Source organism: Ammodytes marinus (assembly GCF_949987685.1).
Source record: "Ammodytes marinus genome assembly, chromosome: 21".
NCBI classification, from domain to species: domain Eukaryota; kingdom Metazoa; phylum Chordata; class Actinopteri; order Uranoscopiformes; family Ammodytidae; genus Ammodytes; species Ammodytes marinus.
Window position 1 is genome coordinate 14,371,579 of NC_137225.1, and position 16,185 is coordinate 14,387,763.

At 42.0% G+C, this 16,185-nt stretch overlaps 1 protein-coding gene across 3 annotated transcripts in view; it reads left to right on the forward strand.

Moving 5' to 3' along the window:
• Positions 1-16,185, forward strand: part of ncoa2 (nuclear receptor coactivator 2) — a 61,691-nt gene that overhangs the window by 3,976 nt on the left and 41,530 nt on the right. For all 3 annotated transcript variants that reach the window (XM_080049748.1, XM_080049750.1, XM_080049749.1), the window contains exon 2: positions 10,424-10,512. The gene's annotated coding sequence lies outside the window, so the exon portion shown is untranslated. The remainder of the gene's footprint in view (positions 1-10,423; positions 10,513-16,185) is intronic.

Genomic DNA, 16,185 nt, shown 5'->3' on the forward strand with positions numbered 1-16,185 from the left:
CCTAACACGACTGGTCCAGTGTATTTTTGCTGCTCGTCGCGATCGCCCTGGGCCGCAATTATGTTTTCAAGCAAAGAACAGGTTCAAGAACATGCACCGGGCTCCGGACAGGCCTTCAAATGCCTTGGTGGAAAAGGAGAAGTGTCGAATGACATGCTGGCAGGAATCTGGTTTTTCACAAGGCTTTTGCAAAGCATACTCTGCATATTCATTTTAAAGACCCAATGGTAGGAGGAGAGACTACAAGAGTTGCTTTGCCTTTTAGGAAGAACAATTCTGATAAGATCAGTTTAATAAAAAACTGGAGATAGCCTTTTCCCTTCTTCACATGTTTTTAAACAGTTCAACAAATAACCATAAATGTTGTTGACCAAACTGAAAGATAGACTTTGGCTGCCAGATAAGAAACCCCCGGTCAAACACACAAGAAAGTATGTGGCTCCCGCTCTGGTTTAAGATTTTTCAGATCAGACTACATTATGTTATTTGTCTCACATGTGCTGTATACATGTATGAGGTCCACGGTGTATTTTTGACACGGTGCACAGCTCCCCCCCTTGGTATCTGTTTTGCCTTGTCTCGCTGGGCATCTCACCCTGCTGTATCTTGCGTTTGCGTCGTCATGGAAACAGCAGTGTGACAGGTCCTGGGTGGGCGTGAGGGATGAGCTGTGGGGGAAATGGCCAGGTTTTCACAGCAGAGGGAGGGAGGAGGGTAAGGACGGGGGGGGGGGGCAGAGATGTTTGATGGAAAGCCGAGTAGGGCTCCGACATGGAAGAGGAGGAGCGGGAGCACGAGTACTCCCCCTGTGCTCCGAGCGTGTTGTTATGGTGGTGGTGTTTAGCTGACCTCAAATCAGCCGTCCCGTTTAGCAGTGCTGCTGAGAGCTATGTCCTGTCTTGTTTACACAACATACTGTACAGGATCTATTTTGGTTTTAACTGATTGAAAATGTTATCAAGGAATGACAGTGCCTGTCGTTTTGAAGGGTTAAGGATTCAATAGTGAAGAGACCCGATGTCAGATTCAAGCCAAATCACCGGGTTTTGCTCAGAACTGGGGGAACAACAGGAGGCATTCCCATGACATTGGTTATTTGATTTAATATTATTGAGCCAAATGAGCTCTCGGACAACGTGCACCTTTACATTTACTGCCCAGTGTTTGGCTAACAAGAGGTCCGATTGATTATGGGATGATGTAATATGGAAGAGTACGCCCCGTGAAAGTGACATTCAGGAACATCTAAGCTCTGTATTGGACAGACAAACACACTGTCAAAGCATCCTTGACTTATCAGTTCATGGTAGAATGACGTAGCTATTTCATTAATTGTTTTCGTTATTTGAATAACTGCCTCGTGCTCGACTCCCATGGAGACTCCAGCTGGGCTCCAAGGATCTTGAGGCTCGCAGGCAAACCAATGATTTCCGACAGTTCCACGCTCCTCCACTTATCTAGGTCAGCCACTGAAAGCACATATTGATCTCCTGAGCTAAATTATATTGTGATGTCTAACTGCTCATAGCTAAGAAGGTGCCCCTCAGCCCCTCTGGCTTCCACCGAGCAGGCAACAGAGGTCACATGACTGTGTGACAAGAACGCTTCTGCAGCTGTTTCCCCTTGTGTTGTGTGTGAGGCTGGTACTGCTTAGCTGTACAGTATAGCACATGTTACTGTTACTGTTTTGAATGGGAACTGGGATTAATTTGCACTTCCCGCAGCTGTCATCACTGATCTAAACGATGGTAATAAAATATGCAATAAAAATATATTTGAATATAGGGCTTATAAAGCTCTTTGTTAAAAGGTTTTGAAACACCCCTCTCCCCTCAAAGAATGACCAAGGGAGATCATAAAGGAAAAAGATAGTGTGTTCTCTAAATCGACGGAGTGGACCAGATTGTGCATAAAGGTTAGGGGGTGTGCTTTGAAGTCTTAATTTGTGTTGAGTGGGTGAATTGCAGTCCCCTTCTGCAACAATGTTCATGTGGCACCGGGTGTGCTAGCATGTGGTTGGCACCTTTCCCACTGCCCAGGGTGGAATCCTTGGCTCCAAAGGGAGGGAGAGAAAACTCAGACAGAGAGCAAGCAAGCCGCCTGCTGGAGTTTGGTGGGTGGTCGAGAAAAATATGCCGCGCAAACCAGTTTGAAAATGTAGTACGCAGCAGCCTTATTCTGGAGTGGATGGTAAACAGTGCCCGTTCCCCACCATCTGAAAGGCTTTGGCTATAAGGTAGTATGGACTGTGGACATGTGCAGAACAGCAGCATTTCTCACTCGCTTGACATAAAGCCAGAGGAATGTGGGGATTCAGTTTCGGGCTTTTAATTTCTGTACACATCGTGAGGGTCAACCCCTGACCAGCGTGATTTCTCTCTCTTTCTCTCCCTCTTTTTCTCTCTTGTCTCTGGCTCTCCGCTGACTCAGCAGTGTTCCTCCAGTGACCTATAACATGGGTTTTGCTTGCTTTATCTTCACTGTTTTCAGCAGGCAAAGGGAATCTCCTTAGCTGACCTGAGTTTTCCATCCATATACTGCACAGTTCAGGTACACTGTAGGTTATTATCAGTAAATTAAGCACACAGCTCATCAGCTGAATATATACATGTTTTTCTTTTAATTAATCACAGAGAACATACAAATGTTGCACAGGTTCATGAGCCTCGTATCACGGCCCGTTAACTCCTACAATGAACCATAAATGGCGAGTGAAATGACCAATACCCGTGGATGAATATGGTTTGCATATAAATTGGCTCGATTAGGTTACCTAATGGACATGCAGCAGTGTCCATCGTTTTTAAATGAACAATTCATAGGTTGATTTTTCGCTGTTGGTAATTGGGTCCTTAAGAAGTGACAAATGCTTTTCCAAATCCAACGTGAAATAAAACTTCCTTACAACAAAAAGCTCTTAATGTACACCGTGACCTATGGCAGTGTAGGAAACATCGGTTTAATATGACAAATGATACCTTTACTTACAACTGACATTTAAAAGATGGTGGCAGCGGTAAGAGGTTCATTGGTTATTGTTTTGAGGTTACAGTTCTGACTTGACCAGGGAGTGTTCCAGTGGTGAATGATAATGTCAAATCGTTCTCACATTCAAACTGTACAAAAAAACGTACACAGGCAAACCGCACAGTTTTATTCATTGATTTCTTAAGATAGAAATATACTGACGGTCTGTATGTAACAATCGATGGAAGGCCGTTTTTTTTTCCTAAACTACACAGACAGAACTTGTTAGCATGATGATTGTAGTGTTGTTTAATTTGTATTGGATCTGTTGATTGTGATTAGATCAAATAAGGCAGATCTTGTGCTTTTTTAATGTGGGGTAGAGGGGGAAAGCAAGCATCTTCCCTACTTCCCCCTGTGTAATTGGTGTTGCACGTGTACAACATGTTTTACAAATTGAGATGCCGTGAGAGAAACCCCCCACCACTGCCAGCACAGGAACAGACCAGCTTTTTTGAATGGAATGGGTAGTAAGCTAAAGGGCATTTTTGTTTATCTCCGCTCACACAGTGGGAATACATTCCTGCTGCTTAAGTTCTCGAGTGTTTAGAAAGATAAACCCATGTTTCCTTTCATTTTGGGTTTTGTGTATTTATGTTACTATTGCAAACAAAACAATTCCGTGATTCAAGTTTGTAATTCACATATGCAGGCACTGAAACTCTACATAATTTAATTACATTTCCAACCCAACAGAAGCCAAATTAATTCTATTTGTCCCACATGGAGTATATGAACGTGCGTGTGTTTGTTTGCATGTGGAAGTGCTCCCCATTCATACCTTATTTTTACTCCAGAGATTTGCGGTTTTGGCACCTGAAGATGTGGGCTGTCAAAACAAAACGGCCCCTCCCATTACATCTGGCAGCCATGTTCAAAACAAAGGCACTCATTGGGTAGGAGGCAGAGCCGTGATGTTACACTGATGCTCCTGCTACAGAAGCTTGACTGACAATATCTGTGTAAGGGGTGGAGTTCTTTGACCTTTTAATAGCAATAATGACAGTAGACGAGGGAATTAAGTCATCTCAGATGACGTCTCCCCATTTTCACATGGTCAATGTGGGAGTGCTCTTTAACCTGACAGGGTTTCCTCTGTGGTTTGGTTGAGAGATGCAATGAAATGGAGTGCTTGTTTTCACCACAAATTAATCATTTGTTTTATACCATGTCTCAAGATGTCTAGAATTAGCCATAGTAGTATGTGACGAACACTACTTTTCCCACCCCGTAGACATCTCAGATTTCTTTTAAACACAGGTGTTTCCAGAAATCGGTTATTTCACAAAACACTTCCGAAAGAAATATAATGCTGGGTCCAATTAGTGGCTCTCTGGCAGCGAGTCTTTCTGTGAAATAAGAGTTAAATAGCCACAGTTTTAGGGTCTACCTGACCTGGCTGTCACCAAGTGTTTAGGCATGGGACTGTGTAAATGGAGACAATGACAGGGAAGGAGAAAGAGAGAGAGGGAGGGAGAGAAGACGGCTTCACTTTGCTCTTTGCTCTGTCTGGTTCAATTACATGTTCTGTTTTCAGAGCAGCAGCACTCTTAATGCCGGCGGTTTACAGTCATCCCCCTAAACATGCTCCAGAGATTATTCCCCCCACTCACAGGTTAATTCAATGGAACATACTAATAAACCATGAACCTCTTCCTCAGCCGGATCTACTTTTCTCTAAAAAAAAAAATATTGAGCATTGGCCTCATGGCCTGTCACATTGTCTCAGTCTTTGGCTGACGTAGTGACATAGTTGTGTGAGCTGATCTCCTCCACCCCCCCTCCATGCTAACATGGCACCTCCTTATCCTGTGCCCGAATCCACTGTACAGCCCGAGGCCTCCACAGGAACTAATTCCTTACAAACTGTGACGGGCAATAAAAGCTGGCAGACACACACACACACACACACACAGAAGCACAATGGATATGCAGTTGACATTGCAGACTAGTCACAAGATGAACTCCCAAAACATCTCCAAGAGCATGATACAATCCGCTGCGCACGCAATAACCGTCCACTTCAGTGGCTGCGTCGGCTACTTGCACATTTGCTTTCTCTAGTTTTTATGACTCACCTTTTACAACGCATCATATCGGCCTCATTATGGTACTTAGGCTGGCTGTTGCTATTCGAGCAACAGATGTATGGGCACCTTGCACATGGAGTTACATCTGCATCAGGGCATCCCATCACAATCTGCGGGCACAGTGCCAACCTGTAATGAATACTTGTTTTTATGTGAGGATCTCTGTAAACCAGACTCCCAAGATTTTCAGTAAAAACAGTATACATCCTAAGCAGCCTCCTGCACCATGCCATGCTTCATAATAACATTTAAATAAGGCATTCAAATTGGCAAGACTAATGCTTAGGTAGTGAGGGTGTTTCATGTTTGGCTTGAAATGTTTAATACAGTTCACGCTTTGCTTAAAACACTATTCATGATTCTTTAATTGTATTTTTGTTAATTGGTAGGTTTATTTGTGTTTCATTGAAATATGTGTTAAAAACATGTTTTACCTGAAAATGCCTGACAATGACAAAAGGTAAGATATACTGTATAACCATTGTACCACATCCATTTTTTTCCCCATTTTGAAGAATGTGTAAAAAGATCTTGACAGATAAACAAACTCTTCTATTTTTAATCAAGATTTTCCTGTCCATGGGTGTCTTTTTTTTGCTATGTTGTGTTAGAATTCAACATCTCCCCAGAGAAACCCAGTACAACCACATTCCTGCAGTGTTTGCTATTGGGCATCTGCTTACGTCAGTGGGTAGGGTATCAAGTGTCTTGTTCTGGAGCATCCCAACACATAACCGAGGCACTAAAGTTTTACACTTTTCCAGCAAGTCCTACCTACTGCCAGTCCATGTTTTTTTTAAACGTTCTGCTACGTGCTTATACAACAATACTTCTTAACTTTTAAGCAGTCACAAGCCCTATTTGTGGCTAAACCTGTATACCTTTGTCACCCTGCTACTTGTACATATAATGAAATCTTTGTTAGGCCCAGTTATCTGATTGCGTTGGTTTACCACACCTCACGGCCTCCACCCCCTTAGATGGAACCAAAATTGGTGTAACTAGAGCTAACGCGTCAGGTGTTTTTTTCATTAGGTTGGACATCAGCCTTGATTCTTATTGAATTGAAAGCCATTAGTGGGCCATTCAATAGGCACCCAATGGATTCTATTGGCGTTTAGCCCCTGGGTGACCTGGCCATTTTGGTCAATTTCTAGCACATGAACTATCCACCCTTTGTCCCTATCCGAACCTGATTAGCCGGCTCATTAGCATTGTTAGCCCAGCCTGGGTGACAAAGCCTTCCAACTCAAGGAACCTGTGCCAACTTTGGTCGAAAGAAGGAGATTACGAGTACACTCCAAAGGTTTGGCTCTGTCAAAGGACACGTCAATGCTGTTGTTGATGACACTGTACCACATTCAAAGCTGTAATGAACTTGGAGGTGATCTCTGTTGTAGTTGTTCAGTTCCTCAGATTATGGTGTTTTTATGTTTAATTCACACATGGTTTTGTGAGGCTCATTTTATTCAGCTGGGATCACTTTGTTTTATCACAAGCATTAACCACAATGTGAGGTTTTGCACAGTGCATGACACCATCTATTACCAGTTATAGTTTAATCAACTGCGGCCTGTTTAAGGGGAGCTTGAACTTTTAACCTGATAATCTTTGACCTCTCTTAAATACCAACAGATGGTTGGACTGAGAGTGTATTTGAGAAGTGAGACAGTCCTATGATCCCGTGTGTGGGGTTTTGGAGAAGGTGTCAGGTTTACTGTGTTGGTGTTTATCCATAGCGTGTATATGTATTTCATCCATTTTGTATGCGCAGCGTTTCATATTTGTATTGAGATTTTATTTTATTAAACAGCCTTCACCAATAATTAACAAGCAGCTCCATTGATTGCGTGGTGCCAGCATTCACGGATACATAAACCTCAATTAAAGTTGCTTGCTGAAGCTCAGTGACAGTCTTGGCAGAGTGGCGTGTTTTTGTTTAGGTTACACCATGTGTCATCCAAAGGCTTTCTGTGCCAAGTAGAAAAGCCCTTCAAGGTTAGAACGCCGGCGCAGTGGAAAAGGAGCACAGTCTCTTTGTCTTTTTTTCCCCAGAGGAGATCTTCTGCTCCAGCGTGTCTACATGATTTGCACACTTGCAATGCAGACTTCTGCTGTGACATGCCACCGGTCTTTGGATCGCATCACTAATGTCACCACTGGCTGTGATGTCACAGGAAGTGTTGGCATGGCTCAAGCCAGTCTAAAATGCCAGAGGCGTTATGATCTTAAAGAGAGAAAATTGCCCATGCTTTAAATGCTTTACTCGTATGCAAGCATTTGAATCGATGGCAAGGGGATTCCACTGCAGGTTCCTATATGCCAGCAGTCAGTTAAAGGTGGAGAGACAGTGATTCTGGAGAACGGTTGTTGTCAAAATCTTGTCTTTTTTCGAAATCTGAATATCTTCTCATGAACTGCTCCATTCTCTGTGTGTGCTGAAGAATCCAGTGTTAATACACAGCTTAGTCTCTGTAAAAGGGCATGTAAGCTTTGGTGGGCCCCCTTTGTTTACATACCAGTTTAGAGAACCTCAGCTGTGTATTAATACTGGATTTTCTTTCAGTGCGCCGCACACACAGTACGGACAGGTAGCATATTGTGAGGAAATATTCACTGATTTTGACCACAAGCATTCTCCAGAATTGCTGACTGCCCCTTTTTAAATGATGGATGACCTGCTTCAGCATTGCATGTAAAACATAATTTTTCTGTACGGCATGACAGCAACTATCTGTGATTTAGTTCCTTACTGTTTTATTGCTAATTGATTTTCTGTGAAGAAATCACTATTATTAAGTGAGTCTTCCAAGCAATTTACTGACTTTTATTATAACGAAGCAAAGACGTGTCTCAATGTTGTGAGAATCTACAGCTTTATTATTGCTACAAGTGGACCAACAGTGTTTTCACACTCCTGCCTTATTGTGTCACTCAGCCCCACAGATCAAGGGCCGGACTGAGACTGAGCATGTGACGGCATTAAAGCTCCCAGGAAATTCCTCCAGAGGATGAGAACTAAGAAGCATGCTGGAAAGGGAAAAGGGAAAGGAGGTGGAGTAGAATAATACTGACTTTTTAAAATTAACTAAAAAAATACGAGATTGACTGTAGCATTAAAAACTTTTGGGATTTCATGTTTAACCCATTGATGACAGCTGCTGCGCGATGCCACATTGGCTCTCCTGCCTGATGCTGCGTCGCGCAGCATTATTACTTCATTTTCATGGCATTCCCAGCATAGAATGCACTGTCATTGGTTCAAATACACATGAGGTGGGTTTTGTTGATTTTTTTAAGACCACGTGACCACCCAAAAGTTGTGTGGTTTGCCGAAAATCATGTCAATCAAAAAAAAATCAAAAAATAAAATAAAACTAAATAATGAAAAAAATACGCCAGCTATGTCGGCGACAGAACAGTTAGTGGCGTTTGATGCGCAGAATCAAGGTCTACTATAGGCTACTGACGAAAATCACACAACACATTGCATCTATTTATTAACAATATTTAATAATTTTCTAATTCATCTAATTTTGACGATTTTTAGAAATATTTGTTGGTTTGTAAGCGCTAAGGGAGCATGTTTAAATAAAACCTGTGAACCTTAACTTTTAAATGTATTTTATTTCATGTTTCTATGTGCTACACAGGCTTAGATATTAAGGTTTTGGTAGACTTGACAATTAGTACTATTTTTTCAGAAAACCCTCAGGCATTAAGGACATGCATCCTAGATTGCCATAGTCATCAATGGGTTAAACTGTACATTTGGTCACCTTCCCTAGCTCGTCATGACTGATTTCAGCTGTTTTGAGGGTGTGCTGTGCATCACTTCAGAACAGCGAATAATACCTTTCTAACTCAGGACTTGTGCAGGGTTCACTCTCCAGTTATGTCAGCTCATGACATCACGTGAGTTCATTCCTCAGCTGGTTCCCTTGGCAGGTATTTGGGAGAAATCACCAAGGCCATGAGGGTTCAGCCATCGTGAACCCTTTTTCAGCATAGCCAAATAGCCTAGTAGTGTCCTTTTTCTTCTTTTCAAGTTATCATTTGCCATTTCTAATTATCCAAATGGGAATATGATTTAAAATTTAAACTTTTTTTCTGTCTAATTAATTGTGCGCAGTGATTATAAAAGGCACACTGTACTTTGTACGATGTAATAAGCTTGGAGGTCCCAGGGGAGATGGAAAGGCCCTGTAGCCTTAACTTGCGGCTCCATGCTAACTTCATGAGAACCGCTAGCACTGGTTAAGATGGCCTTAACAGTTGGGCTGTGTTTGCTAAAGGTAGCTTGTTGAAAAGGGGTTTGACATTTTCTACTTAAGGTTATGGTTTTTTGTTGATGGACCAATCCCACACCTATAATACGCTTATAATACAAAAAATAAAGCTGGTATGTCTTCTTTTTCATTTTTCATTAAGATTATGAAACAACTCTTTATTTAAATTCATATGTGTGTAAACCTTATTCAGGGAGAACCTGTACTGCAGTAGGATTTGTAATATGCATGGCATATTTTGTGGCAACATTGTTTTTAGCATCTCTGTGTAGATCTGGTGCAGTTTACACTGACAGATCTTTAAGCAATGTTTGTGCAGATTTATGACAACATGGACAGCTTGAGGTTTGTTAATTTTTGGCCAAATCAGGAAACATGAGCACACCTAGGAATCCTAAAGATCCCTCTTTCAAGCCTTCTTTCTGTTGGTTTTGCTGATTAAATTGCCATGAGAGCTGTTGAAGTGGCTGAGTTATTGTTTTTCAAAATATGGATATTTTTGAAGACTTGTTATGCAGTAATGAAAACACATCAAAGTTGTTTTGAATATTGTTAGAGGTGAACATTTATTAATTTAGGTGATTGACAAAAGGTATCTGTCCCTGTTTTTATAATCAATTAATGTAAGATATTAATAATTAAAAAATGTGTATATATTTCCGTGTGCGGGTCTGCCTTCCTAGTCAGTTGCACACCATAGGATGACATTTTTTAAATGATAACTTATCTCGGACTGAGCAAACACTGAATTAGTATTATCTACCAACAATTGTCCAACAAAGTCATCGGCTACCCGGCACAGCCAGCACTGCAAGTCCATCCTGTTTACAAACTTGCGTAAACGAGGTGAGAACTGGCGTGAGATTTGAGCGTACCCTAGCTCACGTCCAAATTGATAAATGCAGAGGTTTGCGTTGAAATGTGCGTACACCCTTTTTTCTGGACTACGCACGGTTGATAAACGAGGCCTACATTTGTACTTTACATCCCTATTTACCTGTTATTTCTTTCTTCCAGCAGGGAGAAGAAGTGGATGATGCTCAAAGGTTTCCTAGCGTTGCCGTCTTGCAGCAATGGCCTGAGGGACTCTCTGGACTGAAACCAAGGTGAGCAGCAGAGCCAGAGCCAACTCTCCCTTTTACGCAACTCTACTGTGCAATGTGGCAAATAGAAAGTCCAGTTCAAACACAAAATGACCAAATGTGCAAAACGATAGGATTTTGTTTACATCTTTTGTTTTGAACTGGGATAAGTGCTGCTTGTACATGCTGTTTATTCCACGCTTCATTCCTTCGGACGGTTTCTCTTGTAGTAATGGAAGAGCGCAGACAGTGCCTTTTTTCGATGTGAAAACATCAAGGCACTGCTATCAGATGAGCCTCACAGTGTGACCTTTTGTCTATAGGGTCACAATTCAGTTTTGAACAATGTCTTAAGATTAACGATCTCTCTGACTTGTACATATATTACTGTGTGGAGGAGGTCTGCTGAATTCCCTACCTCATTTCCCCACAGTTCTTTGTCGAGTTTTGTCTTTGCGCCCGGTAGTGTCTAGATCCAACCATTTTATAAAAGAGATGACTGTGTCCAATAGTCCCGTTGGTCTGAAGTATTCATCCATCCTCACTCTCGAAACCATTATTATTCCGTGGTTCTTAGCAGTTGATGGTTTTGGCCAGAATTTGTAATTTAGGTTCACTGTACAGCCGGCATTTATAACAACACCATTTCCTAATTGTGCTTATCCTCAAAATAATAGTTTGCATCAGCTGAAATGAGTTGAAAATGTACTTTCTTTATTACTAATGTAATGTGCCAAGCTTTTTGTCCCGCTGTATGAAGATATGTAGTACACTTGTTCTTTAGTGCAAAATATGTAGTGTTAATGCATGTGTTCAGTCTCAAGACAATATTTATATTTCCCTACATCCTATAGCTGACACAGTGCACACATAGCTTATAGTTGACCTGCACTCAAAATGGTGAAGCCAAATCAATATATTGTCTTTCAGTGTTTTTGTCTAATATTTTTTTGAGAGCTGCGTGTCATGGACAAAACAGATCTCTTTATGTTCAATCTAACAATTTAAAGGCACAGTGCTCCTTAAAAATGCCACTCTTTAAGTTGATTTTCATGATTTATAAAGAAGCTATACCCTGTGTGTTGGCATCATTTGTTAAAAACAGCTGGTCGATTGTTTTGTTTTTTTGCTGCTTACACAACCTGGGAATAAGGAAGAGTGTCCAGTGTTTGAACAGAGATCAGCAAAGTGTTTGACAGCAAGGAATCCCAGATAACACTGGGTTACAATGAGCGGAGGGATCACAAACGGATACGTGGCCATATCGATGACCAACACCAATCAATTAAAACAATTAACTGATTGTTGTCCCGGATACAAATCACAGACAGAGATCAGCTGAGAAAACAATCATCTGATTTCTTCCAGTGACATCCGAATCTCCCATCAGGCTGTGCTCTCAGCCACGGATGAATTGTTGACTAAATTGTTGCGGACAGGTGCTTTGCTTATACCAGTTAATCAATTTGGCCATCCGTTGACTCTCGGCCTCTCTTCCCCCCCCCCTGCCCTCCTTAGCGTAGCTCTCTGACAGCCAGAGCCCGGCATCATCGCACAGAAAGCCCTCCCCTTCCCATCCTGCGACATCCTGAAGTGACTGTCAGTGTTAAAGATTCATGAGCGTGATCAGCTTTCAGTAAATGGGGAAGTGGGGGTGGCTGGGGGGAGGGCAATCCAGCACTTTAAAGCCATTACCTTGCAGTGATTCAAGAGTGGACAAGCTGAGTGGGGTAGCAATGGAAGGTGTGTATATACTACGTCCTCAACCTGTGGTTTATTTTGTGTTTTATTTTTTGTCAGCTTTAACTTTCATTTTTCCTGGACAAATGTATTTTACAGGTGGAGTCAGTGATTCTGGAGAACACTTGTTGTCAAAATCCCTTTTTTTGTAAAACATCAGTGAATATCTCCTTATGATCCGCTACCTGTCTGTACTGTGTTCGCGCTGCAAATTTGTTGATACACATAAACGGGCATGTAATACAAAGGGTACGTAAACACTGTACCACTGTAGCTAGCAACATACCTGTTCACAGAGCCTAGGCTGTGTATAAACACGGGATTATTTTTCAATGCACACATAGTAAGGACAGGTATCAGATGGTGAGGAGATATTCACTGATTGACAAAAAAAAATTGACAACAAGCAGTCTACAGAATTCCTAACACTTTTTGAATAAATTAGATTTGCTACTTAGATACCAGATCACTATCAGTGTTGAAATGTCGGCTGATAGTGAGCTGACAGTTAACCATATGCTCTTATATGATGGGATACTGTGCTTTAGAAGTCATCTATATGGAAATGCTGTAAATCGTAGCCTCTAAACAGTGACACGCAGGGTCGACTGAACACAAGCATCATACACTCAGTGAACCTTCTCTGTGAAAAAGGCCCATGACCTATTTTTGTTCCCTTTGTTTCCTCATCTTCCCTTACCGCGTCAACACTCCGATCTCTGCTTTTCTCCCTTGCCTCGCTCGCCGCCATTGATCTGATTTCCCCTTATATGTGTCACTCAAGTCTCGTTAAAGTCAACCCGAGACCCAAGGTTTCAAAAAGCCCCACATTTCTCTTAATCTCTTTCAATCCGTCGTCACATTCTCCCCGTGCCTCTCCCTTGACCCCCAAACCTAATATCAGAACATCTGGTTCAAGGTAACTGCAGCTGTCAGTGAGGGCCAGAGTTCACTGCAGACCCCCCCCCCCCCACCCACGTTGCGTTCTGTTCCGAAACAAATTGGTAGTGTTTTCACCTATACATGTTTGTCTTTAATACCATCTGACGCTTCCATCGTGTTTCTGTGTGTGTGTGTGTTTTGGCTCTCTCAGCACTTCTTTCGACCCTTGCAAATATTGAGATGTAAGAGGAGAAGACACGAGTCCTCTGGGCCCCTCCCCCGTCACGATTTCCTCTCCAGTTTTAGTGGGGGAAATAAATGGTCCATGTTGGAGTCCTCCAGTAGCCCTCTTTATTGGAGCACTCTTGTTCTCCGGTTCTCTCTCGGGGCCTGTTGTGCCAAGAAGCCATGTGAGGACAGATTACACCCCAGCAAAGACATTGTTCAGTGCCCCCACAGTGGTTTTTTGCACCTTCTGGAAGGGCTCTCCTTATTACAGTGCAGGAGAACACTCCGCCAATCGCTTTTGATGCAATGTAATGCACAGTCATGCCCAGCGCCCGCTGAGCTCCAGAGGCACTGGGTGTGTCTTTATAATCAAAGCCCCAGCTAGCCCACATGATTACAGGAATGGTACACTGGCACATGCCCTCTCCCCTTGGCAATCAGACAGGCTTTTTTAAATATCTCCTTTGCATCCGTTTTTTTCCCTCCATTATATTATGACCGGAATGGGTGATTCAGTGTTTTTGAAGCCCCCCTCCGGTGATGTGCATGCAGCCTGGCTCACTTTTTGCGGTCATGGCAGCTGAATTTTGTTAAAGGGAAAATCTCTCTAGTAGTAGTTCAACATGATTGTTAGAAGGCGGTGTCACAGCTGTGCAATGTTTGTTTTTTGTTTAGTTTTTTGTATTAGGGCATATTAAAGTTATACGGAGGTATGAGAAACATTTGCAATAACTACAATTGGGTGATATGGCTAAAACCAGTACCACAATAGCAATGAAGATATATACGTATATTATTTTTTTTGTTGGGCTATCAGTGTGAATGCGTTAATCGTGATTAAAGTCGGAGCATAATACGTGAAATAAAATGTCTTCTATCACGTTAATCACGTCGCATTACACTTATCCTTTTAGAACCAAATGCATACTGGAAGGAAACCATCCGTCATGGGCACTTCCTTGTTTCTAAAATGACATAATGTAAAAAGGGTAAAAATATAGAACGCATCATAAAGTGGTAGATAAACTAGTCCAAACAAGCACAAAGGAGCGTCTCGTGATCTTGTAAAGTTTATCTTTTGACTTGCTCCCCTTGACTACCGGTGACCTTTTCTCATTTCTGCATCAAAAATGCTTGTGCATTGCACGGTTTCTGACGCCCTTTCTTGAGCCGGAGAGTGAGGCAAAAAGCTAAGCTACTAAAATGTTTAACTACTCTTTTAAGACTAAGTCTGTGTCGCGGCAGACCTGGGTTTCGACTCCAGAACTGTCCACTTATTGCATGTCTCCTCTCCCGCTTTCTTTATCTCTCTCTCTGTCTCTCTCTCTCTCTCTCTCTCTCTCTCTCTCTCCCCCCCCCCATTTTAACTATGCGCCTAAAACTATCCAAAATTTTTAAAATACACCAAAAAAATATATAAATAAATTAAAAAAAGAATTCTAGTAATTTGATAAAAGCAGCAAACTGCCATCCCTTGTTTGAAGTCCCCGTTGTCACGTAAATCGGACAGCCTCTGGGCTCCAGTTAAAGAGTTTAAGTTGTGCTTTTTGAGGTCTTTATCTCAGTTAGACACTACAGCATGTCATGTATAGGTTGTAGCGGCTGAGTTTGATGGGAGGACACGTAGTCGTCTCTCCAGCAGCATCCCCCTCTGTGTCTCTGCATTTCCTCCCTCGCCAGACAGGTTGGCTCCACCTCGGTCCGGGAGAGTCTGCTCCTGTGACACCTAAGACATAAGCAATGACACACACCTACCATCACCTCCCTCAAGTGCACCTATTGGGCTTTCAAAGTCAATAGATTTTTCAAACTTTTTAACTTGGGTTTTATCCGTGTGTGTTGTATTCTTTCTTTCTCCCTGTTTGGTTAAAGAAAAGAAGTTGTTAGTTGCTTTGTAACTGTTGTATACAGTGACATGTAAATACAATGTTATGTTTCCTTTACTTGCATATCATATTTAGAAGTCTCAAGTCTCTTTATGTATATCTTATTTGTGGTGCATTAGTCCAATAAACAGTTTTCGGATGTTGGAAAATCCCCAATGTTGTGTTTGCAGAGACAGTAGCTATGGTAGTTACAGCAGTTTAATAACCCAATCCTCCTTTTAGCCTTGTGAGTCAGTCACACAGATAGGCTGATGAAGATGAAAACCTGTAATGAAGTGAGAAGTTGTCTGGTCCCCACGGGGCAGGGCTGACCTGTCAGCACACAAATACACCATTGCTTTCTTTTATAAGTACGTGTTTGTGTGAGACAGATGGGAAGCATGTGGGAGTCTGGGTAAGGGGTGTTTACGACACTTATGTAACAGGGAAACCTAAGCTCATAGCACCTTTTTTTTTAAAGTAGCAAAACAGCTACAACAAAGGCTAGCTGCTCCAATAAACTCCCTGACCCCAGCGTTATTTCCATTGCCCCCCGGCTTTCCCAGTGATCTCCAGGCCGCCAGCGCTTTGTCATCAACAGTTGGCCGAACAAACTGTAGATAGCAGTTCATATTTCAAGTGTCAAAATTTAGTCTTAGTCCTATTCTAGTCATCTAAAATCTTTTAGTCTTAGTCTAGTCTTAGTCTACTAAATATAAGCAGATTTTAGTTTGACTAAATCTGCAGCGGACTTCGTCGACTAAGTGTTTTTTTCTTCATTGAATGGTATTAAGTTTTGAATATGCAATACATACACAGATTTAATGGTTGTAATACAAAACATGTATTCTATTTCATTAGTAATAATCTCACATAAAATCAGTGTACCTGACTGGATAGGGGGGAGGGGGGCTTTAAGAGCCTTTGCCCGGGGGTCCATTATCTCATGATCTGTCTATGAACCAACTGGATTCCACAATCG